Here is a 27,826-nt window from a genome sequence, read left to right as displayed (position 1 = left end):
CACTAAGATTACAAAAAAAAACTATGTCTCAGATTATATAATGCATGTGAAATGAAAGAACACCCTGTTACTGATGGTAGATTAGATATCTTAAAGATCATTAGATATCTTAAAGATATATATATATATATATATATATATATATATAAATATATGTGATGAATATGCAACGTGTATATAACCGTATACCTTAGGCTTGATAGATTCAGATTACCATATCTTATTTATGTGTTATTTTACATGTTGGACGGTTCCATTACTTATTTATATATTATATTAAATGTCCGCAGTGTGCGTCCCTGCACACATTTAAACCGCAAACATACCAAGTCATTGCTTATTTGTGCGGCAGTCACTGACTTATTATTAAGTATTTATTGGTGTGAAGACATGCCGATGCGTAAGATTTTATTCCCCAAAGAAAATCATCTGGAGCTTAAATTATCATGGCGTAGGAGATGGGGGGGAGTGGCTTCAGGACGCCTACGTATCAGACTATGATAGGAAGGACAAGCAAATACACCCCTATTGAGATACCGAGACCATTGGTAGATAGCAGTCTCAGTAGTAATGTGGTAAGTGGGCAGGAACCGGGCTCAGATGCCGAAACGGCAGAGCACTATATATGTGCTCAGTTACGTCACCTGCCAGCGATCGGGATTTTTAACAAAAGATCGAACTTGTGGGCCTTACAAGTCACGGGTAGAAATACATACATAAACTAAATGAGAATTGCCAAGGGGATTCATTGGTCACAGAATATCGTCAGTGACCAAATCTAAAGAATATTAATGTATACACAAAGCCATAAATCGTATTGTCAAACACATTGCTGAGAAAGAATGTGATCATATCGTGTGTGAAAATAAATGAGTGTTTCTAGCAAAAGCACTGGTGTAATGCAGCTATCAGATCCAGATACTGTCAGAGCCAGTGACTAGATAAGGATGTGATCTAAATATACTCTGAGAAAAGCTAAGGCGAGAAGTGTGAGGGAAGGGACGTGAGTCCACAAATAAACTATAATAAGGGTGAGGAGAGGGAGGGAGAGGGGATATCCCTCATAACTCAAGGCAATAAACAAATGGGAATATGTTCATTAGATGATGGAGTGTATTGTGTGAGATATTAACAGTCCACATAACGGACATACTATGCACACGGGATAAAAGGTGCAGGTGGGGTGTTAATCTTTAGTGGGCGTGAAAACCAAATGGGGGCAAGGGGCGTTAAAATCATAAAAAAATGTAAGTGTATATATAATACAATAGGGGTCCTATGCCAGGAGAATAACCTAGTAAGGATGTGCAGATACTGGGCCATTACCAGGAGTGTATTACCATCAAATTTGTGATGCTATTTGTTTATAGATCAAAGGCTGCTAGGTCCACATATTCATTGAGACCTTCTGGAATCAGTATGTAATTTATAGTTCCAGTATGTTTCCCTATATCGAAGACTAAGCATAGGTTATGGCTGTTCCTTGGTATCTGTTCAATTGGACAAATTGAAAGCATTTTTGAGCTTCCTTTATGAGCATACATACAGTGTCTTGATATACTATGTTTTAAGAACTTTCTTTTTATATTATGTAAGTGTTCGGCCCAACGTCTTTTTATTTTTCGACATGTTCGTCCTACATATTGGGCTCTACACAAGCACTGTATAAGATTTATCATGTATGTAGATTTGCAAGTAAGACATTTTTTATAGTAAACTTTTCCCCTGTGCTATTTGACTGGAATGTCTTAGTTCCATTTTTCACCACCTTGCACATGTTGCATTTCGCATTATGACATTTAATTAGGCCACATTGAGGTACAAAATTGGCCAAAAAGGTTTTGTTATTATTAGTGGTCTTAGTGGCCAAAGTAAGGCTATTGGCAGGTAATTTATCTCTAACTACCTTACTGGGTGCTAATTTACTTTTTAGCGTGGGAGCCCTTCTATACACTATTCTGGGCTTTGGGGATACATGATTTTTCAAGTAGGGGTCATTATTATAGGCCAGTGTTTTAGTATGATTCCTTTTATCTCCCTATGATGACTGCTATATCCGGTGATGAACAGAGGGGTATTTGAATCACCATTTGACTTCTGTTTATTAATTTTATTTTCCGTGAAATAAGTTGTTCTATCGTCATTTAGGGCTCTAAGGTAACCCTTCTGTATAAGATTCAAGGGGTACCCCTTTTCAAGAAATCTGTCTTTCCATATAATTGACTGTAGCACATAACTCTCCTTTGTGGTACAATTCCTTCTTATAAAGGAAATTTATCAAAGGTCTGGCGGACCTGATCCGACAGTGCTGAACAGGTCCGCCAGACCTCGCTGAATGTGGAGAGCAATACGCTCTCGGTATTCAGTATTGCACCAGCAGCTCTTGTGTCAATAAACCTGATCGTACTCAATTGGGTTGATTTTTTTCGGGGATGTGTATCCACCTGCTCACAGCAGGCGAACAGGTTATGGAGCAGCGGTCTTTAGACTGCTGCTTCATAACTAATGTTTCTGGTGAGCCTGCAGGCTCGCCAGAAACACAGGCCCTCAAGCTCCATATGGAGCTTGATAAATGGGCCCCATGCGTCTAAACTGTCCATATGGGACATTTTTCTGCCAACTAAAGTAATAATTACTATTAAAGTCTAAGAAGCTATTACAATCGACTTTTTTTAGTGGATTGGACATTGCTAGTGAATTCTAGGCCAAAATCATTGGCGTTGAGAGAGTCTGTAAAAAGAGATGCCTCTTCAAAGGACCACTTAAACAAAAAAATCAGGTCATCGATGTAGTGGCCAAAGAACACCAGACTCGCCCCCATAGGTGACCCGTAAACACAGGTCTCTTCGAACCTACCCATATAGAGATTCGCGAATCTGGTGCCCATGGCCGTACCCTTGATCTAAAGAAAGAAAGGACCCTGATATTTAAAATAGTTGTGATGGAGTATTCTAGCATAGGAAATAACCAGAAGAAACAAGACTTTCCAGGAAAGAAACTTAATGTCCACCTTATGCATAGGCTCAAATTGAGGAACCTGCAAAACCTTCAGCACCTGATTCAAGTTCCAAGGTGGAGAAATTGGTTCAATAACAAGCTTAATATGCACCAAAGCCTGAACAAAACACATATCAGGAAAATTGGCAATTTTCTTGTGAAACAAATCAGAAAGAGCAGAAATCTGACCTTTCAAAGTACTGGTGGATAAACCTTTATCCAACCATCTTGCAAATATTGCAAAATTCTAGGAATCCTGAAAGAATGCCAAGAAAAAACATGAACAAGACACCAAAAAATAAAAGTTTTCCTAATTTAATAATACATTTTCCTGGTAACTGGCTTCCAAGCCTTAATAGGGTTTCAATCACAGACTCAGATAAACCCCTATTCCTAAGAACTAACCATTCACGCTCCATGCCATCAAGTTTAGAGATTTCAGATCTTGATGGAAAAAATGGACCTTGGTAAAGAAGATCCAGCCTTAGAGGAAGAGACCAGGGAGGGCAACTGGACATCTGAACCAGATCTGCAAACTAAACTCTGCGGGACCAGGCTGGAGAAATTAGAATCACAGATGAATTCCCCTGCCTGATCATGGAAACTACTCTGGGAAGAAGTACCAGATGAGGAAACACAGCTGCACAGAACCATGTATTTACCAGAGCATCCACAAACACCTGAGGATCCCTTGACCTTGCAAAGTTTCTCAGACGTTTATTGTTCAACCGAGAGGCAATCAGATCTACTTTCAGAAGAACTCAAAGATCTACAATCTGATTGAACACTTCCAGATGAAGAGACCATTACCCTGGATGACGGAAATGATGACTGAGAAAATCTGCTTCCCAATTGAACACCTCTGAGAGACTGCTGAAATTAGACAGCAATTGGTATCTGCCCAAGAAAAAATTCAAAAAATGTCCCTCATGGCTAAAGGACTGCGAGTCCCACCTTGATGGACGATATAAGCCATGGTTATGATATTGTCTGACTGGAACTGGTAAAAAGATTATCCTCTCAGTAAGGGCCAAGCTTAAAGAGCTCTGAAATTGCACAAAGTTCTAAGATTTTTATAGGCAACCTTGCTTCCCTAGGAGCCCATTTTCCCTGTGCTTTTGGAGACCCCTAAACAGTTCCCTTTCTGAAAGACTTGCATCTGTATTGATCACAGACCAAATAGGATAAGCAAATGAAGCCCTCTGCAAAATAAGACGGTGCTACTGCCACCAAGACAGAGACTGTTTTGTTTTGAAATCTAGAAAAATTCCTCTGAGACAACAAAGTATGATCTCTGCACCACTGTCATAGCATACAAAGCTGAAGTGGTCTCATATGAAAACAAGCAAATGGAATAGCATGCAATGCTGCAATCATAAGACCTAGAACCTCCATACAAAAAGCAACAGTGGGAAACTAGACAGACTGATGATTTTAACAGGTCGAAAATAACTTCAATCTTCTTTGATCTGTTAGAGAAAGTTTCATGGAGACTGAATGCATCTGGAACCCCAGACAAGTAACCTTTGTCTGAGGAACTAAAATACTTTATAGCAAATTGATCATCCAACCACGTTAACAAAGAAACAATGACAGTCTGTTTGTGTGAGATTCTGCTAAATGTAAAGATGGAGCTAGTACCAAGATATCATCCAGGTAGGGAAACACTGCTTTTCCTTGACCTCTGATGACAGAAAAATAAAGCCCCAGAACCTTTGTGAAGATCATTGGAGCTGTAGCCAGACCAAAAGGTAGAACAACAAACTGAAAATGCTTGTCAAAAAAAAAAACTCAGAAACTGAAAGTGCCTTTGTGAATCGGAATATGGAGGTAAGCATCCTTTAAATCTATTATGGGCATAAAATGCCCTTGCTGAATGAAAGGCAGAATAGACTCCATTTTGAAAGTTGGAACTCTGACAAACTTGTTCAGAGCCTTTAGATCCCAAACTGCTCTGAACGTTCCCTCCTTCTTAGCAATAAAATCCCTTTTCCTGTCCCAGCAGAGGAGCAGGAATGAACTATCACATCCATGGATTCCAGATCCAAGACTGATTTACAAAAGAAACCTTCCACTGAGATATCTTACTCTGATAACATTCAGAAATTATATTCAGAGCCCAAGAATCTGAAACATTCCGAAACCATGCCTCCTGAAAGAGACTTAACCTGCCAGAGAATCTGGATTGGGGGTTGTATCTTCATGCAGACTAAGAAGCAGGAGTAGACTTTTTGGCCTGCTTAGGCCTGTTCCAATTAGAGCTCAGTTTCCAATTCCAACCTGAGGACCTTGCTTAGCTGTGAAAGAATCAGATTTTTGTTCCTTACTTTGACTAAAGGAACAAAAACTATTAGAAGCCAAAAAATGTACCCCTAGATTTCTTATCTTGGGGAAGAAAAGCTCCCTTACCATCAGTAATGCTGGAAGGAATGGAATCTAGATCCGCCCCAAACAATTTCTTTCCTTGAAAAGAAATATTCAACAGTATGGGCTTAGAAACTGCATCAGGAGACCATAATTTTAACCATAAGGCCTGTTTAGAAAGGACAGACAAGGACATGCTCTTAGCACTAATCCTAATGATTTAAAAAATGGCATCTCCAATAAAGGAATTGGCACATATAATCAAACCAAAAAGGTTAAGAAAATCTTCACAGTCAGATTCCTCAGAAATCTGATTCGAAGGACTATCCAACCAAATGGAAGCAGCAGCAAAAACATCAGCAATAGCAATTAGGGATGTGTATTAGTTTTCGGAAGAATAAAAGAAAATAATGAAAATGTAATTCCGAAAACATAAACATAAGAAAAAGAAAATAAATGTGAATGATTTTCTTTTGCATTTTCTTTTACTTTTTTTTTCAGATGCTGCTTTTATGATGGCTGTAGCCAATGAATGAAAACCATGAAGAAGCAGTGAATGGATTGACAGGTTCTATCAGTCTATCAGTGGAAGCTTGTGACTTTTTCTGGGCAGTCAGCATTCTCAGGGGGAGGGATTGGAGACAAAGAGGGAACTTTAGGTTACTGCCTAACGTTTTCAGCCTCAGACCAGTGCGTATCAGTGTGCTAGCAGTACCTGTGTGACTGTGCCCCTCACTGAGAGCCATTTGCTATTGCTTGTTACTAATATTGCTATAGCTAATATATTATATAATATTACTATAATGTTTGTGCCACTGCCTGGCAGTGCCTGCTTTAAAGAGAGATTAGATTAGAAGAATATGCCAGCACCGTTTGTGTTATTAATATAGTTATCTCTAATCTACATACATGTCTAATTTAATTATTTTAAATATTTTTATCTGTGGAACTGCAGATTAGTTGTAGTGTTCAAGAGTTGTGTAAATTGTTAAATATTTATTTTAAAAAGTTAGTACAGCAGTTTAGTAGTACTAATAGTTTGAGTAAAACAAGTTATTCATTTTTTACAACGTTTGTCATAAGTTCTAGTGGCTGCTAGTGTCTTCTCTTAAAGGGACATTTTTTTGTTTCAGTTCAGTAGTACTAGGTTAATAGTTAAAAAAAAAAAAACAAGTTCTCTGTTTTTTACTAAGTTATATTACTTGTAATTTGAAAAAGTTCTTACCTTTTGTTGCATTGCTGCTAGCCACTGCAGATGGACTGGTTTAGTGTCTCTTAAAGGGACATATTTGCTTTCAGTAATTAAAGGGATAGTAAAGTCCAAATTAAACTTGCATGATTCAGATAGGGCATGCAATTTTAAACAACTTTCTAATTTACTTTTATCATCAAATTTGCTTTGTTCTTTTGCTATTCTTAGTTGAAAGCTAAAACCTAGGTAGGCTCATATGTTAATTTCTATGCCCTTGAAGGCCGCCTCTCATCTGAATTCATTTGACAGTTTTTCACAGCTAGAGGGCGTTAGTTCACGTGTTTCATATAGATAACACTGTGCTCATGAACATGAAGTTATTTAAGAGTCAGCACTAATTGCCTGAAATGCAAGTCTGCCAAAAGATCTGAAATAAGGCGGCAGTCAGCAGAAGCTTAGTTACAAGGTAATTACAGATGTAAAAAGTATATTTCTATACCAGTGTTGGTTATGGAAAACTAGGGAATGGTAAATAAAGGGATTATCTATCTTTTTAAATAGTAACATTTTTGGTGTTTACTATCCCTTTAATTAATAGTTTAAAAAATAATCTCTGTTTTAATGTTTTTTTACTAACTTTCGGCTAGATTACGAGTTTTGCATTAAGCCTAATAACGCTGCATTTTTACTACCGCTCGTATTACGAGTCTTGCAGGTTTAGGGGCACCGCACACTTTTTTGGCCTTACCGCAAATCAACTAACGCAAATTGTGTATAGTAGTTTTTCTATGGGACTTCCGTATTACAAGCTTGTCCTGGGAGGCCAAAATGTGAGCGGTACAGCCTATCCCGTCAAGATTCGTACCGCATTTTAAAGTCAGTAGTTATGAGTTTTACGCTACAAAGCCGTAGCATAAAACTCATAACTAAAGTGCTAAAAAGTACACTAACACCCATAAACTACCTATTAACCCCTAAACCAAGGCCCTCCCGCATCACAAATACTAAAATAAAATTATTAACCCCTAATCTGCAACTCCTGACATCGTCGCCACTATAATAAATATCTTAACCCCTAAACCGCCGCACTCCCGCCTCGCAAACATTAGTTAAATATTATTAACCCCTAATCTGCTGTCCCTAACATCCCCGCCACCTATCTACATTTATTAACCCCTAATCTGCCGCTCCGGACATCGCCGCCACTATAATAAACATATTAACCCCTAAACCGCCGCACTCCCGCCTCACAAACATTAGTTAAATATAATTAACCCCTAATCTGCTGTCCCTAACATCGCCGCCACCTTTCTTCATTTATTAACCCCTAATATGCCGCTCCAAACATCGCCGCCACTATACTAAATTTATTAACCCCTAAACCTAAGTCTAACCCTAACCCTAACACCCCTAACTTAAATATAATTAAAATAAATCTAAATAAAACCTACTATTAATAACTAAATAATTCCTATTTAAAACTAAATACTTACCTGTAAAATAAACCCTAAACTAGCTACAATATAACTAATAGTTACGTTGTATCTAGCTTAGGTTTTATTTTTATTTTACAGGCAAGTTTGTATTTATTTTAACTAGGTAGATTAGTTAGTAAATAGTTATTAACTAGCTAAAATAAATACAAATTTACCTGTAAAATAAAACCTAACCTAAGTTACACTAACACCTAACAATACACCAGAATTAAATAAATTACCTAAATTCAATACAATTAGCTAAATTACAAAAAAAACAACACTAAATTACAGAAAATAAAAAACAAATTACAAGATCTTTAAACTAATTACACCTAATCTAATAGCCCTATAAAAATAAAAAAAGCCCCCCAAAATAAAAAAAACCCTAACCTAAACTAAACTACCAATAGCCCTTAAAAGGGCCTTTTGCGGGGCATTGCCCCAAAGAAATCAGCTCTTTTACCTGTAAAAAAAAAATACAAACAACCCCCCAACAGTAAAACCCACCACCCACACAACCAACCCCCCAAATAAAACCCTAACTAAAAAACCTAAGCTCCCCATTGCCCTGAAAAGGGCATTTGGATGGGCATTGCCCTTAAAAGGGCATTTAGCTCTATTGCATCCCAAACCCCTAATCTAAAAATAAAACCCACCCAATACACCCTTAAAAAAACCTAACACTAACCCCCTGAAGATCCACTTACAGTTTTGAAGAGCCGACATCCATCCTCAACAAAGCTGGGAGAAGTTATCATCCAAGCGGCAAGACGTCCTCAACGAAGCCGGCAGAAGTGGTCCTCCAGACGGGCAGAAGTCTTCACCCAGACGGCATCTTCTATCTTCATCCTTCCGACGCGGAGCGGCTCCATCTTCAAGACATCTGGCGCGGAGCATCCTCTTCGTTCAACGTCTTCTTCCCAAATGAATTCTCCTTTAAATGACGTCATCCAAGATGGTGTCCCTTAGATTCCAATTGGCTGATAGAATTCTATCAGCCAATCGGTATTGAAGGGACGCCATCTTGGATGACATCACTTAAAGGTACCTTCATTCAGTCGTAGCCGTCGGAAGAAGAGGATGCTCCGCGTCGGATGTCTTGAAGATGGACCTGCTCCGCGCCGGATGGATGAAGATAGAAGATGCCGTCTGGATGAAGACTTCTGTCCGTCTGGATGACCACTTCTGCCCGGTTGGATGAAGACGTCTCCCGATAAGGTGATCTTTAAGGGGTTAGTGTTAGGTTTTTTAAGGGGTAATTGGGTGGGTTTTAGAGTAGGATTGGTTGTGTGGGTGGTGGGTTTTAATGTTGGGGGGGATTTGTAATTTTTTTAAAAGGTAAAAGAGCTGATTACTTTGTGGCAATGCCCCGCAAAAGGCCCTTTTATGGACTATTTGTAATTTAGTGTAGGGAAAGGCTTTTTTATTTTGGGGGGGCTTTTTTATTTTGTTAGGGGGATTAGATTAGGTGTAATTAGTTTAAAAATCTTGTAATTTGTTTATTATTTTCTGTAATTTAGTGTTTGTTTGTTTTTTGTACTAAATTTTATTTAATTTAGGGAATTAATTTAATTAGAGTGTAGTGTTAGGTGTAATTGTAACTTAGGTTAGGTTTTATTTTACAGGTACTTTTGTCTTTATTTTAGCTAGGTAGTTATTAAATAGTTAATAACTATGTAATAACTATTCTACCTAGTTAAAATAAATACAAACTTGCCTGTAAAATAAAAATAAACCCTAAGCTAGCTACAATGTAACTATTAGTTATATTGTAGATATCTTAGGGTTTATTTTATAGGTAAGTATTTAGTTTTAAATAGGAATAATTTAGTTAATGATAGTTATTTTATTTAGATTTATTTAAATTATATTTAAGTTAGGGGGGGTTAGGGTTAGGGTTAGACTTAGATTTAGGGGTTAATAACTTTAATATAGTGGCGGCGACATTAGGGGCGGCAGATTAGGGGTTAATAAATGTAGGTAGGTGTCGGCGATGTTAGGGACAGCAGATTAGGGGTTAATAATATTTAACTAATGTTTGCGAGGCGGGAGTGCGGCGGTTTAGGGTTAATATATTTATTATAGTGGCGGCGAAGTCCTGTTTGGCAGATTAGGGGTTAAAATTTTAGTTTAGTATTTGCGATGTGGGAGGGCCTCGGTTTAGGGGTTAATAGGTAGTTTATGGGTGTTAGTGTACTTTTTAGCACTTTAGTTAAGAGTTTTATCCTACAGCGTTGTAGTGTAAAACTCTTAACTACTGACTTTAAAATGCGGTACCAGGCTTGACAGGAGAGGGTCTACCGCTCACTTTTTGGCAGACTCATAATACCGGCACTATGCAAGTCCCATTGAAAAAAGAGGATACACAATTGACGTAAGTGGATTTGCGGTATTTCTGAGTCTTGCCAAAAAAGTGAGCGGTTCACCTTTACCTGCAAGACTCGTAATACCAGCGGGCATTAATAAGCAGCCTTGGGACTGGCCAACGCTGCTTTTTAAGCCTAACGCACAACTCATAATCTAGCCGCTTATTTCTACCGTAAACAAAACCTCCTTTAATAAAGAACAAATGTGATCAATCTGAAATAAAAAGGAGGAAAAAGCAGGCTCAGGATTAGAGGCTGGCACGTGATCATCAAAAAAATGCACCCTCAAAAGCTACATTAGCCTTATCAGACACAGGAATATTGCTACTAGTAGAAGGTGTATCTTGTGATGACCTTTTACGCTTACTTGTATGCAGAATGAATGCCAGCATTTCCAACACTGTAGCATTAATAAACTCTTTCATGCCAGGAACAATTTAAGCTAGACCTTCCTGTAATGAACAGAAGGAGCAATAATACCTTTTGAAGCAAGTGCAGCATTTGATCGGTCTGAATGCATCAAAACATTAATGGCCAAATTAAAAGTGGCGTGCAAACAATTATGCACAAACAAAAAGGACTCTATTGTGGGTGTTTGCGCGCATCAGATTTATCGCTCATGTTACAAGTTGAAAGTAAATGCGATCGCTTAAGCACAAATTAAGTTAATGCACATATTGATAGCGTGTCCACAGAGCTCTTGTTAACTGTTTTAGGAAACAGAAAACTGTGTATATTTGTTTACAGACATATAAACACATAAATACATATGTACACAAATATATACATATATAAGTGCATTGGAGCCCTTTGCTGTCAAGTAGATGAAAACATGAAAAATCATATTTATGCAGTATTCATATTTAATAAAGTGTCATACTGTGTATTTACTATAAATATTTCACATTTCAATGTTCTACACATAGGGGAATATGTTCTATGTATTTCTAAATATATATACCTATGGTTGCTTTAAGTGCAATGCCTCACGATGTAAGACATGCTCACACATCATTCAGGGCAATACTTGTAGATCAGAAGCACTGGACAAAGTGTGCGATATAAGATATTTTATAAATTGTAATAGCACACATGTAGTCTACCTTTTAACGTGTCACGGATGCAAGATTCAATACATAGGGTGCACCAAGAGGTCCTTAAAAGATCGGGTCATGGAGCACCTAAGATCAATAGAGGATCCCGAGTCAAAAACCCCTATAGCTAAGCATTTCAGACATAATCACAATTCAGATAGCTCACTTCTTAAAGTTCAGGGTATTGATTTCATTCCTAGACACCCCCGAGGGGGTGATAGGGAAAAGAAATTAGATGAAAGGGAGGTTTTTTGGATTTTACACCTTAAAACGAGAGTACCCACTGGTCTAAATTCTAGGATGGACGTCAATATGTTTGTTCAATACTGACAAGTATATAAAATCTATTAAAAAGGGCAGTACATAATAAAAAGCAAGCAATATGCCAATTAAAACACAATATATTCATTAATGAATAAATTAGCAGAATAAGATCAAATTTGGATATTACATGAAGTATATAATCTATAGTTGTAGAAGGGTAATAATATCTTATAACTGTTTTTTCCATATCTAGCTCATTTATACATATATGAATCATGTTCTTTTTATATATATGTTTTTATATTCAATATCTGCAATTTGAGTCTAATTTATTTATAATGTGGTTAAGTATTAATGTAAGAAATTCTTTACACATTTTGTATTTCGAAATATAGTTGCTTATCAATTTTGTTATGTAGTATGTATCTTACAGAACACTAGGGGTTAACAAGAAAAGTGTTAATTGATGTATATTCATTGGATACAAGTTTGTATAAAATGAACACTTTCACCACCTGTTCCCTATCAGTGAACAAGTGCCCTAGAGGCATGAAACGCGTATGATGTCACAGGAGGGTGATGTTCCCCCTGCTTTTCTGTTCTACATTTGATTTTACCAAGTCACTGTATGTATTCTATGCTTTTAATGGCTAATGAATAAAGGACTGCTTTTATTTCATCTTACTTTGGAGTGCCGAGGAGTCTTTCCTGTTTCCCTATATACCTATATATCTATATAAATATCTATACCTATATATATACATATATATATATATAATCATGTACATACTGTATATAGGTATAGAAGTATAGTGTACCAAAATACAATCATATATATAGAGATATGTATTTATGAATAAATAGAACATATGTGAAGAACATTGGAATGTGAAATATTCATATTTTCATGTCGGGTAAGCGCACTTAATATATGCAATTGGGTCTGCGCTCGTGTAAGGGTTTTTTCCTCTTTTTTTTGCTCCATTGACTTCTATTGAGGTATGCGCGATCACACATGTAGCCAGGAAAAACAAAAGTACTTTGGGGCTTATGTATCAAGCTCCGAATGGAGCTTGATTCCCCGTGTTTCTGGCGAGTCATCAGAGCAGGCTGACAGACATCGTCGGAAATCAACCCGATCGAGTACGATCGGGTTGATTGGCACCCCCCTGCTGGTGGCCCATTGGCCGCGAGTCTGCAGGGGGCGGCGTTTCTATTAATTCGCCATAATCATAGACTCTATGTGATGTTAAGTGCTGCACAAATTTAAAGGACCAACTCTTCCATGATTGGTTAATTAAAAACACACCCAATATACTTGCTACTCGTGATTGAATACTGAGTAAAAAAAAAAAACTCCTCTTTATTGATTAACTCAAGACCATTTTTCATATGTATATTAACCCTTGGCATGATGAATCATGAGTGCTCTATTTCCACTTCAGTCAACTTAATTATCTGAGCATAGTACTTACATTTCAGCTATATATCGATATTATTATGCACTGGTTATTACTATGCTCTAACAGATGGATTACTACCCTTTACATTATATATTAGGATAGCCACAGCTGAGAGCTACTGTCTAGTCTTATAACCAGGTCAATATATATTTTAGATATGCATAAACAGTTACTATGCTGTGTATTAAAAAGGGAAGCAGATGTTAGATTTTTAAGGATATACGCAATATATAGTACATTTTGGTAAGAGAGAGCAGGGTAGTGATCACTTTTCATATGTTATAATCAATAGCTACATTACATTAGATTATAAAGTACAAGCTATCAAAAAATCTACCCAATTCACCTATTTTTAATAAACTCTAAATAAAGCTATTAGGGGAATAGGGGAAGCCCAAGATTCACTCCCAAAAATTGATAATGTCATTTGCTTAGTTAAAGCCAGCTGTAGTCAAAGTACCCAGCTTATTGATCCAATATACTTCCTGTCTGGCTAGAATGGACCATTTGTCTTTGCCTCTGGGTGGACTCCTAATAAGTTCTATAGCATTCCATTTTAGAGTGGACACACATCCTTTATGATCAGCAAAGTACTCCTCTCTCTCCCCAAAATTGAATCACATATAAGCACTATATGATATAATGGCAAGGATCCAAAACAATTAATCCAGATAGCAGAGCCGTAAAAAGTGATACACAATTTAAATGAGCGTACAATACGTGTGACAGCCTATATTACTGATGCAGTTCCTAATCATAAAGCTTCATATATATTGTGTGATACAATCCAATAGTTAGATAATCACTTACTTCGGGAGGTTAAACCAGTCCTGCTGATCACTCACGTTTGGGCCTTATTGTGTAGTTGATGTTCCTTCAATACCTCACTCTGTCTTCTGCTTGAAATGAGACCCAGCTGTGTGGAGCTGGGAAAACGGATCTTTGCTTTCGCCTTTGCTATAAGTACATATATACTCACAGTGTGCCCTGTAGGTACCTTAATGTAAGTCCAAACAGAAACGAAAAAAACCCAGACCGGCACCACTGATAGAGTATAAAAACATCAATTTATTGTCACATAATTAAAAGTGGTAAGCACACCACTTGGGAAAAAAGGCTAACATACCAAACAGTTGAAAGCTCCGGTTAAAAGGTGTGGCAGCTACAACCTGGGCCCGATGACGTCACTAGGCCCAGGTTGACGTCATCGGGCCCAGGTTGTAGCTGCCACACCTTTTAACCGGAGCTTTCAACTGTTTGGTATGTTAGCCTTTTTTCCCAAGTGGTGTGCTTACCACTTTTAATTATGTGACAATAAATTGATGTTTTTATACTCTATCAGTGGTGCCGGTCTGGGTTTTTTTCGTTTCTGTTTATCCTTTATGATCGTCTATAAAGTGACGTGCCAATTCTGAGCATCTCTTGATATTTGAGATATATCCAAGATGCTAACGTATCCTGGTACGGACATCCTGAGTGGTCATCCCTACATACTGTTTGGAATGGACCGAGCATTCAATAAGGTATACCACAAATGTTGAAATACACTTAATACAACCCTTTGTGTCGAAGCTCTGACCTGTCGAGTATGACATAAAGTTTGGACCCACTTTGATGTGTTCACATGCCTTGCGATTCTTTCCACATCTATAGGTACCATTATGGGTAAGCCAAGAGCTATTGCTCCTAGGGGCTCTCAGTTGGCTAGGGGATACCATATTACCAAGGGTAAGATTCCTAGAGTACACAAATTTACATCCCTGTTTAATACAATCTTTAAGTAGATCGTCCCCATATATAATGGGCAAATATTTCTTAATAATCTTACACACCTGATAGTATTGTGAAGAAAATTTGGTAACAAAAGTAAGTTTCCTAACTGCTTCATTGTTCTGTTCCTTGTTCTTTCCTACTCCGTGTAAAAGGTTTTCCCGTTCATGTTGTTTTATCTCCTCTAGGGTATTGTTTAATAAATTATTGGGATATCCTCTCTGTTTGAATCTATTTTCCAAATCCTTAGATTCTGCCTCAAATGCATCATCCCTTGAGCTAATGCGTCTGTTTCTAAGAATTCTGCGAAATACATGCTTTGGGTGTGCACTCGAGGCATGTAATAAGGAGTTGGCTGTAATGGGTTTTTCGATATAGACATTTGTCCACTCTTTTATGTTGGAAATCAAATATCAATTTGATGTCTAAGAAATTAATCTCAGTTCTGTGCCATTCAAATGTAAACTTAATTTCTGGTACACAGGTATTGAGATAATCTACAAATCTCTTTGCCTCCCTCTGATGAGACACGCTGATAAAAATGAGATCATCTATGTATCTCTTGTAAAACTTGATCGCAGAGGCGAAGGGGTTGCTATCCCCCAGAAGAAAGGTATATTCCAGCCAACCCATAAACAGGTTGGCGTACGATGGGGCAAATTTTGCTCCCATCACTGTACCCCTCTTCGGGAGGTAGCAAACCCCCTCAAAGGAAAAGTAGTTGTTTTCCAGTAGGAACTTTATAGACCTCAATATGAAGTTCTTGGTCTCATCATTGTAATCTGTCATAAGGTCCAAAAAGAAGTGGACTGCTATTATCCCAAGAGTATGGGGAATGGAGGTATATAAAGCAGCAACGTAAACCGTTAGCCAACTCATATTCTCCTCTACCTGTATTTTCTCCACTTGGGTCAACATATGAGTTGTGTCCTTGAGATAGCTTGGTAGGGATATGACCAGTGACTGCAATATATTATCTACCCACTCTGACAAATGTTCAGAGAGTGAGCCAATGACCGCCACAATAGGTCTCCCCTTAATATCATCCAAGCCCTTGTGGACTTTGGGCATATGGTGAAAAATAGGTAAGATAGGATCCTTGACTAGAAGGTAATCGAATGTGTTCCTATCTATGACCCCCATATATAACCCATCGTCTAGGAGTGATCTGAGGCTAAGTTGAAATCTTTTAGTAGGATCTGTATGTGGTGGTAAATATGAGTTACTATCACTCAATTGTCTGTATGCCTTGTTAGTATAGAACTCCCTGTCCATCACTACTATATTCCCACCCTTATCAGATTGTTTAATAACAATTGATAGGTTCTTTTGTAGTGAAACTATAGCTTCCCTTTCCTTTCTGGATAGATTAGGGTGGCCTGAGTTAGCTGTGATGTCCAAGTGGGTTAAATCCTCCATAACTCTTTTGCGAAAGTTCTCTAGGGACTTACCCCTCGACTGTACCGGGTAAAATCTAGATTTACACTTCATGCCATTTCTCGGTGTTAAGTCCCCTAGTAGTGTTTGGTCACTTTCTATACTCAGAGACTGCAATGCAGCCAAATCTTGCATATCTGAGAATGTATTGTATTAGTATATCCATAGTGATCAAATTATCACTTTCTTTAGTGGATCTACTCTCTGTATTCAAAAAATGTCTACGTAGGTTTAAGTTTCTGACAAATTTATTAACGTCTAGGATCGTTTGGAAGAGGTCAAATTTGCGAGTTGGACAAAATCCTAAACCCAAGTTAAGTACCTTCAATTTGTGTTCATTTAATGTGTAGGAAGAGATATTTATCACAATGTTGTTCTCTTTCATTGTGTTGATGGTTCTCTGACTGTGTATCTGTTCCTGGCTCTGGTGCCCATTACATTGTCTGTCCCACCCCCTCCCTTGACCTTCATGGCCGACCGAAAAACCGGTGACATCTGGGTATTAGTCTTCGAGGTCTCCTGGGAATTAGTAAGCAATGGGCCAGTAGTCCTTGTTTGATCTTGATTCATCTTAACTACATTCTTATTCTTGGTATTTTAATGAACTGCCCTTGCTGTGACAGACTGTGTATTGGTAACTACAAGGTTAATGGCTACTATGGAGGGGCTTGGCTCTATAGAACTATCTATTATGGTTACATCTGTAGCCATAGTGCCTTCTCCCTTTGAATTAGAACCCTCATCGCAGGAGGTGGAGAAGTTTGAGAGGGATTCCTCATCCATAGTTGCATTGTCTGTACCTTTAAAGTTAACTCTTTTATTCCCCCTATTATTCCTTCTCCTTCTGCGATTGAATCCCTGTGTAGACATAGTCCCCTGATTATCTACCTCTTCATCCTGCCACAATTTGTATTACTTATGTCTATGAGATTTATGCTATATATATATATATATATATATATATATATATATACCTGTGGTGTAATATTTTGGTCTCTCAGTAATTGTATGTGTTTAGTTTGTATAATCTCTTTTTTATGTGATTCCACAACATTCTGTAAGAGTTTGTCATATTCAGCATATTCTTTACTTGTCTAATTTTTATTAAGCTCTTGTTGTAGGGATACAATATCCTCCCTCACTGTACCTAGCAAATCTGCCTTGTATTTAACTAGCGTAACCATGAGCTTAATAGAACGTTCAGATAGTATCTGAACTAATCACTATCACTGATTTCAAATGTGGGGAATTTCTTCACCCTCAAACCCCTAGAAATCATACTTAAAGAAATATATTTATTCATAATCCATGTATCTAGCTTTAACCTCAATTCTTTTAAGCGTAGCAATTCTATATTACAAAATAAATCACTCAACTTTGTATTAGTAGTGTCCATAGAAAAGAATTCATCAAGTTCTAGACCTGCCAAATCCTTATCGTCAACAGCTGATAATGAGAAAAAGTTCTTGTATTCAAAGGATGTCTCTATATTAGTGCTGCTCGGTGCTGAAATATATATATATATATATATATATATATATATATATGTGAATGTATGTCCAATCTTACTTAGTGAACAAACCAATTGAATCAATGACAGACCAACAAGAGTGTCTCAAGGTTGAGAAGACATAAAAGTCAATAGAGCAAATGTATAGAGTAACTCTTATATGTATTAATATTTAAAAATAGCCCAATAAGATTCCAGCCTTCCATAGATACATAAAACTTTTACCACGGGAGAAGTGGATACAGAGAGTATGCGGCACACTGCAAAGATATACGAGTCAGTTATTATGCTGGTTCATAGATTGACTCACCCCTCCGAGGACAAGCTAAGATCCTGTCAGGACTTGTAGAGGGCCGTAGTTAATAACTTCCTTGACCCTTCTTTCCTCAATCCAACGACTCTAGCACAAAACCAGGTTGCCTTACACTTCTGGAGCCTCCTCTGCTCCTGCTACTGCTGCAGTTCGTGTACCTGGCGCCTCCGGATGACGTCAATGATCCGCAACTTCCGATCTCATCAATACCGTCTGTAATTTTGTCAATATTACGCAATATATATTTTTAGATATACATAAACAGTTACTATGCTGTGTATTAAAAAGGGAAGCAGATGTTAGATTTTTAAGGATATACGCGAATATATAGTACATTTTGGTAAGAGAGAGCAGGGTTGTGATCACTTTTCATATGTTGTTATAATCAATAGCTACATTACATTAGATTATAAAGTACAAGCTATCAAAAGATCTACCCAATTCCAATTCACCTATTTTTAATAAGCTCTAAATAAAGCGTTTAATGGAATAGGGAAAGCCCAAGATTCATTCCCAAAAATTGACAGAGCATAGTAACTGTTTATGCATATCTAAAAATATATATTGACCAGGTTATAAGACTAGACAGTAGCTCTCAGCTGTGGCTATCCTAATATATAATGTAAAGGGTAGTAATCCATCTGTTAGAGCATAGTAATAACCAGTGCATAATAATATCAATATATAGCTGACATGTAAAGTACTATGCTCAGATAATTAAGTTGACTGAAGTGGAAATAGAGCACTTATGATTTATCATACCAAGGGTTAATATACATATGAGAAATTGTGTTGAGTTAATCAATAAAGAGGAGGGTTTTTTTACTCAGTATTCAATCACAAGTAGCAAGTATATTGAGTGTGTTTTTAATTAACCAATCATGGGAGAGTTGGTCCTTTAAATTTGTGTAGCTCTTAACATCACTTACGGTGAGTTAATGCCGAAAAGAATGTGACCTTACTTGCTACTGTAGCATATTTTGGATGCTGCTCTGCTGTTTACTTTTATCCTTTTGCATCTAAAAAAGATTGAACATTCATTTTTTATAAAAGTTCCGAGGGTCTTTGTTCTTTTGGAAACCTACCTGTTTACCTACATGTTTGCAACAATGTCTCAGCTTTATATGTAAAAGGAAGGAGCAGAGGGTGTGTCCCTTGGACAAAATTTTCTGTAGTAGAAGACTTACTTGGAAGGTTGTAGGTTTTTTCCCTTGCTAGGAAGGATCAAATAAGGAGTTACACGTGTAAATTTCTATTGCCATTTCACGCTTTACAATGGTATTGATGCAAACACCTGTATTGTAAGGGATAGACCAGCTGAATAGCAATTGTATTAGGGATTTGCATTTGTATAACATGAAACTGTAAGGTTTCTGGTAACTCCACAATTGTAATCATGGTTTTTATTCAACTCTGCACCCAAACGATACTTGTGTATACTGATGATATGAACTTCACCAGATCAGACGTGGTCTTTCATGATGACCCTAGCAGGGGCTGCCCTGGTGGAATTATCATAAAAAATTGGCAGTCCCTGTGAGTGACGAGATGTCTCCTATTAAAAGTAATGGAGCTGGTTGGAAAGACAATATTTTAAAAATGAAATAGATCATCGGGCCCTTACTGAGAAAACTTCACAATATGGAAAGTTGAAGCAAATAAATTCATAGGAAAGGAGGAGAGATAATAAAAAATAGTGTAATTAAACAAACATGGATTTTATGTAAAAATAAATTATACGTAAAATCAATATGCAAACTAAGAAAAATATAATGATATAATTAAAATGCAGTGATACAAAGCTGGTATTTGCCCTTTATCAAACAGAATCAGCACAGTCAATTTGTACCCCTCAATCACCAACATATTAAAGATGGAAAAAAACAAGCATTCAGTCCAAGAGAATACTAGAAATTGAAATAATCATCCACAAGTTTTGTCTATTTTTTTAGGAATTTTTTTTTTTTAATTTGTTTCATGAGCCAGGAGAAGAACCTACAACATTTGTGCAACACTCACACTGTTAACTTTTTGATGTGCTGCTAAAACAAAGAGACCGGCATCTTTGCATGGCAGATGAAGAATTAACGGCCAGACAAACTCATTAAAGAGCTTTCACATTTGCCAGGACTTTCGTTAGGACAGCTTGATGTATGGTCCTCACTTGTACCAAGCCAAAAACAGATAGGTTGCTGAGTTCATGATCTGCCATCGGACAAAAGCAGGAAAATAACAAAGCATGAGAGCATAAAGGACACAGGTTAGGGGATAATGAATTTTAAAGTCTCAGTGCATACTAGTACAGGGATTGGCTATCTGTGCCAAGCTCTGACCGTGCAAAATATATGACCCTGTTTAAAATAATAATTTTAAATATATTGCTATTTTCTGTAGAAACACTGTAATATGTAAATTGCTTATGCTTTACCACATAGATATGCAAGCCCTGTTGCAGCAAGGATTATACGCAGTTTGTTTGCTGTCTATGCCACCTCATTTATAAAATGTAATGTTTCATGTTCATTTGGTAGAGTTGCCAGGTGTCCAGAATTTAACCGGACAGTCCAGAATTTCAACATGCTGTCTGAGGTCTGGTCATGACCCTATATACCTCTCCCTAGAGTATTCACTGGTTGTCTATTGTTTTTATGGAGACTGGCAAGCCTATCAGTTGCTGAGTTGGTTTCTCACAATTATGCCATATTGAATACTGGCATAAGCCATCACCCTATATAGATCTTGGGCTAGATTCATAGATGCTTGTGAGGTTATTATGGAGAGGCCTCATTATGAAGGTCATATAGTTCATACAGGTTTGTTATTTTTAGGATAGGGGCTGTTTTTGTATCATTTCTTTTAAGGATAGTTTTTTTTGGGGGGAGGGGATGCTTTTCATACAGGGGTGATTGACAGCCCACGCTCGTGCAGAATCGGCTTTGTTAAATGGACCCCTCTGTCTGAATCACAAAATAACATTTTGCGGTCTCATATCCCTTTAAGTATTTTATAAAAATAATTAATTTTGCAAAATCTTCTAAAGAAAACTTTGTGCACTCATTGACAATACTTCAATAGGCCAAGGGCACTTGTTGACACACATACTTTGAGTAGAAAAGAGAGTTACAGTAGAGAATATAAAAAGAATATACAAATTGCACTCACAGATGCAAATATCACATAATTATGGTGATTGCCAAAATATATTAAAACAACTTTTATTAGAAGTTATGACATAAAAACAGAAAATATTAAAAACACACAAATGAGTATAATATGGAGTCAGAGAGGGAAATAGGTAAAATTCTGCAATTAGTGTGATAAAGTGAATGTGTAATTACAACACATGGTTTTATGCATAAATAAGATACTTAAGTAATTTGTTGGGGTCTGAATAAAACCCTTACAGTGAGTACAGTGCTTTCTGTATCACTATTATAAGTTAGGTACCCTAAAGTACCGATGTAACCCTCTTATTATTATTATTATAATACCATTATGCTATTTAAAATTCTTAGACAAAACAAAAAGATGCGTTTCGCTGTCAAGGTTTTATCAAAGGGCGCTTTGCTAAACTTCTCGCAGTAATTTATAGGGTCCCGCTGATGGTGATTCGTCAATTTATCTGTCAATCACTTCCAAAGCGATTTCATTGCTTAGAATACGGTACAAAATTGAATTTACGATCATGTTATAGCTAATGTCATTAATCTCAACATCCAATCTCATTGGATGTGATAGATGTCATTCATTTTATCTTGTGAAATTGAAATTCGAGTATGTGTGTATATATAAAGATTATGAATTTAAGCAGTTATAAGGTTTTAAAAGTATTTCATATTATTGTCAAGACAATTATGCTTAGTGCGTGGATGATAAAAATATATTTAAAGAACACAAAAGAGTGGTTCATACAGGAACGATTTAATAACAATCACGATTGGCTGGTTAAGCTGTCAATCATAAGTGAATATAACAATTGGAAACCTAGTTGTAATTTATCTCAGTTATATTGATTTGATAAAGCACTTCTTTAATATCAGGAGAGAAGGACATTTCCTTCTCTCCTGATATAAAAGAAGAGCTTTATCTGTCTGTCCATTACTCTAAAACACTTCGGATTATGACATATAAAAATAATGCACAATAGAATTGTTATCCTATAATATAAATGGTTGTGTGTTTGTCCGAAGCTGTCATGCACAGTAGAGATTGCGCAAGGACATACACACCTGGCCTTCAACAAACTGACCTGTCTGCAAATCTAGGCATGATAGGGGTGGGACTGGCCGGGCGTGATGGGGTGGGACCGGGCATGGCAGGGGCGGGGCTGGGTTGGTGTGATGGGGAGGGGCCGGCCATGGCCGTGAGAGAGAGAGATCAAGAGAGGTATGAGAGAGAGCAAAAGAAAGGAGAGAGAGAGAGCAAAAGAGAAGGGAGAGAGAGCAAAATAGAAGGGAGAGAGAGCAAAAGACAGTGGAAGGAGACCAAAAGAGAGGGGAAGAAAGAACAAAAGAGGGGGAGAGAGAGCAAATAAGGGGGGAGAGAGAGCAAATGAGGGGGAGAGAGAGCAAAAGAGAAGGGAGAGAAAGCAAAAGAGAGGAGAGATAGAGCAAAAGAGAGGGGAGAGAGAGCAAAAGAGGAGAGAGAGAGCAAAAGAGAGGATGGAGATAGCAAAAGAGAGGGTGGAGAGGGGAAGAGAAAGCAAAAGAGGGGAGAGAGAGGAAAAGAGAGGGGAGAGAGAGAGCAAAAGAGAGGGGAGAGAGAGCAAAAGAGAGGGTGGAGAGAGGGAAGAGAAAGCAAAAAAGAGGGGAGTGAGAGCAAAAGAGGGGGGAGAGAGTGCAAAAGAGAGGGGGAGAGAGAGCAAAAGAGAGGGGAGAGGGAGTAAAAGAGAAGGGTTGAGAGAGAGCAAATAGAGGGGAGAGAGAGAAAGCAAAAGAGAGGGAGAGAGAGAGAGAGAGAGAGAGGGGGAGAAAGAGAGCAAACGAGAGGGGGGAGAAAGACAGTAAAAGAGAGGGGGAGAGTAAAAGAAAGGGGGGATAGAGAGAGAGCAAAAGAGAGAGTGAGAGAGAGCACAAAAGAGAGGGGGGAGAGAGAAAGAGCAAAAGAGAGGGGGAGAGAGAGCAAGAAAGGGCAGAGAGAAATCAAGATGTGGGAGAGAGAGAGCAAAAGAGAGGGGGAGAGAGAGCAAAAGAGTGGGGAGAGAGAGCAAAAGAGAGGAGGGAGAAAGAGAGAGCAAAAGAGGGGGGAGAGAGAGCAAAAGAGAGGAGGGGATGGAGAGAGCAAAAAAGAGGGGGGAGAGAGCACAAAAGAGAGGGGAGAGAGAGTGCAAAAGAGAGGAGGAGAGAAAGAGCGCAAAAGAGAGGAGGAGAGAAAGTGCAAAAAAGAGGGGGAGAAAAAGAGAGCAACAGAAGGGGAGAGAGAGAGCAAAAGATAGGAGAGAGAGAGAAAAAGAGAAGGGGGAGTGAGAGAACACAAAAGAGAGGGGGAGAGAGTGCAAAAGAGAGGGGGAGAGAGAGAGTGCAAAAGAGAGGGGAAGAGAGAGCAAAAGAGGGGGGAGAGAGGAAAAGACGGGGGAGATAGAGCAAATGAGCGAGGAGAGAGAACAAAAGAGGAGAAATAGCAAAAGAGAGGGGAGAGAGAGCAAACTGAGAGGGGAGAGAGAGCAAACAAGAGGGGAGAGAAAGGAAAAAAGGGGGGAGAGAGAGCAAAAGAGAGGAGAGAGAGAGCAAAAGAGAGGGGAGAGAGAGCAAAAGAGAGGGTGGAGAGAGGGTGGAGAGAGCAAAAGAGGAGGGGAGTGAGAGCAAAACAGAGGGGAGAGAGAGCAAAAGAGAGGAGTGAGAGAGCGAAAGAGGGGGTTGAGAAAGAGCAAAAGAGATGGGGAGAGAGAGAGCAAAAGAGAGGGGAGAAAAAGAAAGCAAAAGAGAGGGGGGAGAGAGAGAGAGAGAGAGAGAGAGCAAAAAGAGAAGGGGGAGAGAGAGCACAAAAGAGAGGGGGAGAGAGCGCAAAAGAGAGGGGGACAGAGAGATTAAAAAGAGAGGTGCAGAAAGAGAGAGCAAAAGAAAGGGGTAGAGAGAGCAAAAGAGAGGGGGGAGAGAGAGAGAGAGCAAAAGAGAAGGGTTAGAGAGAGAAAATGAGAGGGGGGAGAGAGAGACAGCAAAAGAGAGGGGAGAGAAAGCTAAAGAGGGGAAGAGAGAGAGAAAGAGACAGAGAGCAAAAGAGGGGGGGGAGAGAGAGAGCAAAAGATAGGGGTGAGAGAGCGCAAAAAAGAAGAGGGGGAGAGAGAGCAAAAGAGAGGGGGTTGAGAAAGAGCAAAAGAGAGTGGAAGAGAGACCAAAATAGAGAGGAGAGAAAGAAAGAAAAAGAGAGGGGGGAGAGAGAGAGAGAGCAAAAGAGAGGGGGGAGAGAGCAAGAGAGGGGGGAGAGAGAGCAAGATAGGGGGAGAGAGAGAGCAAAAGGGAGGGGGAGAGAGAGCAAAAGAGGGGGAAGAGAGAGCAAAGGAGAGGAAGGAGAAAGAGAGAGCAAAAGAGGGGAAGAGAGAACAAAAGAGAGGGGGATAGAGAGAGAGAGAGAGAGAGAGAGAGAGAGAGAGAGAGAGAAAGAGAGAGAGCACAAAAGAGAGGGGGAGAGAGCACAAAAGAGAGGTGGAGAGAGAGAGCACAAAAGAGAGGGTGAGAGAGAGATTCAAAAAAGAGAGGGAGAAATAGAGAGCAAAAGAAGGGGGTAGAGAGAGCAAAAGAGAGGGGGGAGAGAGAGCAAAAGAAAAGGTGGGAAAAAGAGAGGGGGGGGAGAGAGAGAGAGCAAAAGAGAGGGGGGAGAGAGCAAGAGAGGGGGGAGAGAGAGCAAGATAGGGGATAGAGAGAGAGAGAGAGAGAGAGAGAGAGAGAGCACAAAAGAGAGGGGGAGAGAGCACAAAAGAGAGGTGGAGAGAGAGAGCACAAAAGAGAGGGTGAGAGAGAGATTCAAAAAAGAGAGGGAGAAATAGAGAGCAAAAGAAGGGGGTAGAGAGCGCAAAAGAGAGGGGAGAGAGAGAGGGGGAGAGAGAGTGCAAAATAGAGGGGGAGCGAGAGTGAGCAAAAGAGAGGGGAGAGAAAGCTAAAGAGGGGGGGGGAGAGAGAGAGAGAGAGCAAAAGAGGGGGGGAGAGAGAGAGCAAAAGATAGGGGGAGAGAGAGTGCAAAAATGAAGAGGGAGAGAGAGAGAGCAAAAGAGAGGAGGAGAGAGAGAGCAAAAGAAAGGAAGAGGACGGGCTTTAGGTCTAGTTTACAATAATCAATTAATTACATTTTTTATTCACATATTTTATATGAATGGAAGCAGCAGCAAAAACATCAGCAATAGCAATTAGAGATGTGTATTCGTTTTCGGAAGAATAAAAGAAAATAATGAAAACGTAATTTTCGTTATTTTCTTTGCATTCCGAAAACTCAAACAACCGAAAAAGAAAATAAATGCTAATTATTTTATTTTGCTTTTTTTTTTTTTTTTTTTTTTCGAAGCTGCTTTTATGATGGCTTTAGTCAATGAATGAAAACCAGGAAGAAGCAGTAAATGGATTGACAGATTCTATCAGCCTGTCAGTGGAAGCTTGTGACTTTTTCTGGCCATTCAGCATTCTCAGGGGGAGGGATTGGAGACAAAGAGGGAACTTTAAGTTACTGCCTAATGTTTTCAGCCTCAGACCAGTAAGTATCAGTCTGCTACCAGTACCTGTGTGATTGTGCCCCTCACTGAGAGCCATTTGATATTGCTTGTTACTAATATTGCTATAGCTAATATATTATATAATATTACTATAATGCTTGTTCCACTGCCTGGCAGTGCCTGCTTTAAAGAGAGATTAGATTAGAAGAATATGCCAGCACTGTTTGTGTTATTAATATAGTTATCTCTAATCTACATACATATCTAATTTAATTATTTTAAATATTTTTATCTGTGGGACTGCAGATTAGTTGTTTATTTTAAGTTGTTTAAAATTGCATTTTGGAAAAAGTCCAACAAAGTGTGAAATGCGTTGAAGGCAGTAACAGTTTATTCTATTTAAAAGTATTTGACCAACTTGATTGGCAGTAAACGGTAGTATTTGTGAGTGCTGCCACCAGGGCCGCCACTAGAAATTTTGGGGCCCCTGACTCAACCATTGATCAGGGCCCCCCCCCCTCCTTTGACATGTGCAATTATTGACCAAGTGACTAAACGTATATGCAATTTATTTTTAATTGTCTATTTAAACTTTAAAATGTTGTAAAGGTAGTAACATACACACACAGACACACTCATACACTGAAACACACAAACACACTCACACATAAGGATTCACATATAGACACTCTCGCAGACACGCAAAGAAACACACTCAGACAAAGACACCCAAACAGACACTTAGCACTTGTTTACATTGACCTGACAAGTAATGAGGTAAACTATAGGTTTTTTTTTTTTTTAAAAAAAAGGAGATTTAGAAAACAAAATATGGAGTTCTGATTATCTTTTTGTAAAGGAAGATGACAACTAAATTATGACAACAGCATGCAGTGGTTGAAAGGAAGGGCCCTGAACTGCCTAAACAATAATTTAAAGGTTAAATGGTGGATTGGTTACTTCTGGAAAGGTCTTGTTAGTCTCAAAGTCTGTAGAAAGATGTGAATAATTAGTAGTAAGGTCAAAATGTCCTAAAAAGCAACAGACAATGGACACACACACACAAACTCAAACTTGCACATACACCCAAGGAAACACCAACAGAGACAGCCTCAGAAAACACACAAAGACATACACACAGAGACACCCACAGAAAACACACAAAGACATACACACAGAGAGACAACCACATAAAAAACACAGAAAGACATACATACACACACTCTCACTGAGACATCCACAGAAAACAAGCAAAGACATACACACACACACCCTCACAGAGACACCCACATAAAACACACACCCTCACAGAGACATCCACAGAAAACACAGACATACATACATACACATACACACACACACACCCTCACACAGACAGCCACAGAAAACACAGACATACATACATACATACACACACACACCCTCACAGAGACATCCACAGAAAACACAGACATACACACCAACCCTCACAGAGCCATCCAAAGAAAATACACAAAGACAAACATACACACCCACCCACCCACCCTCACAGAGAGACCCACAGATAAAAAAATACATACACACTCATAGAGACACAAACCAAAGCACAAAGACATAAACACAGACACCCACAAAAACACTCACAGGAGGAAACATTTATGCACCTTGCATCCCCTAAATCAACAGTGTATGACATGCATGATAAAAAATTTTTTTAGAAATTAAGAGATCACTTTTTAAAGAATCATATTTGTAAATGTGCAAACAAAAATAATTCTGTGAATTCAAAATTGTACATTAATGAGCTGGGTAGATGGCTAGATGAAGAAAAGTACCTTTAAAAGGTTGACATATGTTTGTTTGTTTGTTTTTTCCCCAACCAAGAGCACCACTTCAAATATAGTGTACAAATTTTCCTAGCTGTCAGCTGTACTTATGGATTTTGAAAATGCTGTACTCT

Source organism: Bombina bombina, chromosome 4 (assembly GCF_027579735.1).
Source record: "Bombina bombina isolate aBomBom1 chromosome 4, aBomBom1.pri, whole genome shotgun sequence".
Taxonomy (NCBI): Eukaryota; Metazoa; Chordata; class Amphibia; order Anura; family Bombinatoridae; genus Bombina; species Bombina bombina.
Note: the sequence above shows the minus strand (reverse complement) of the source record.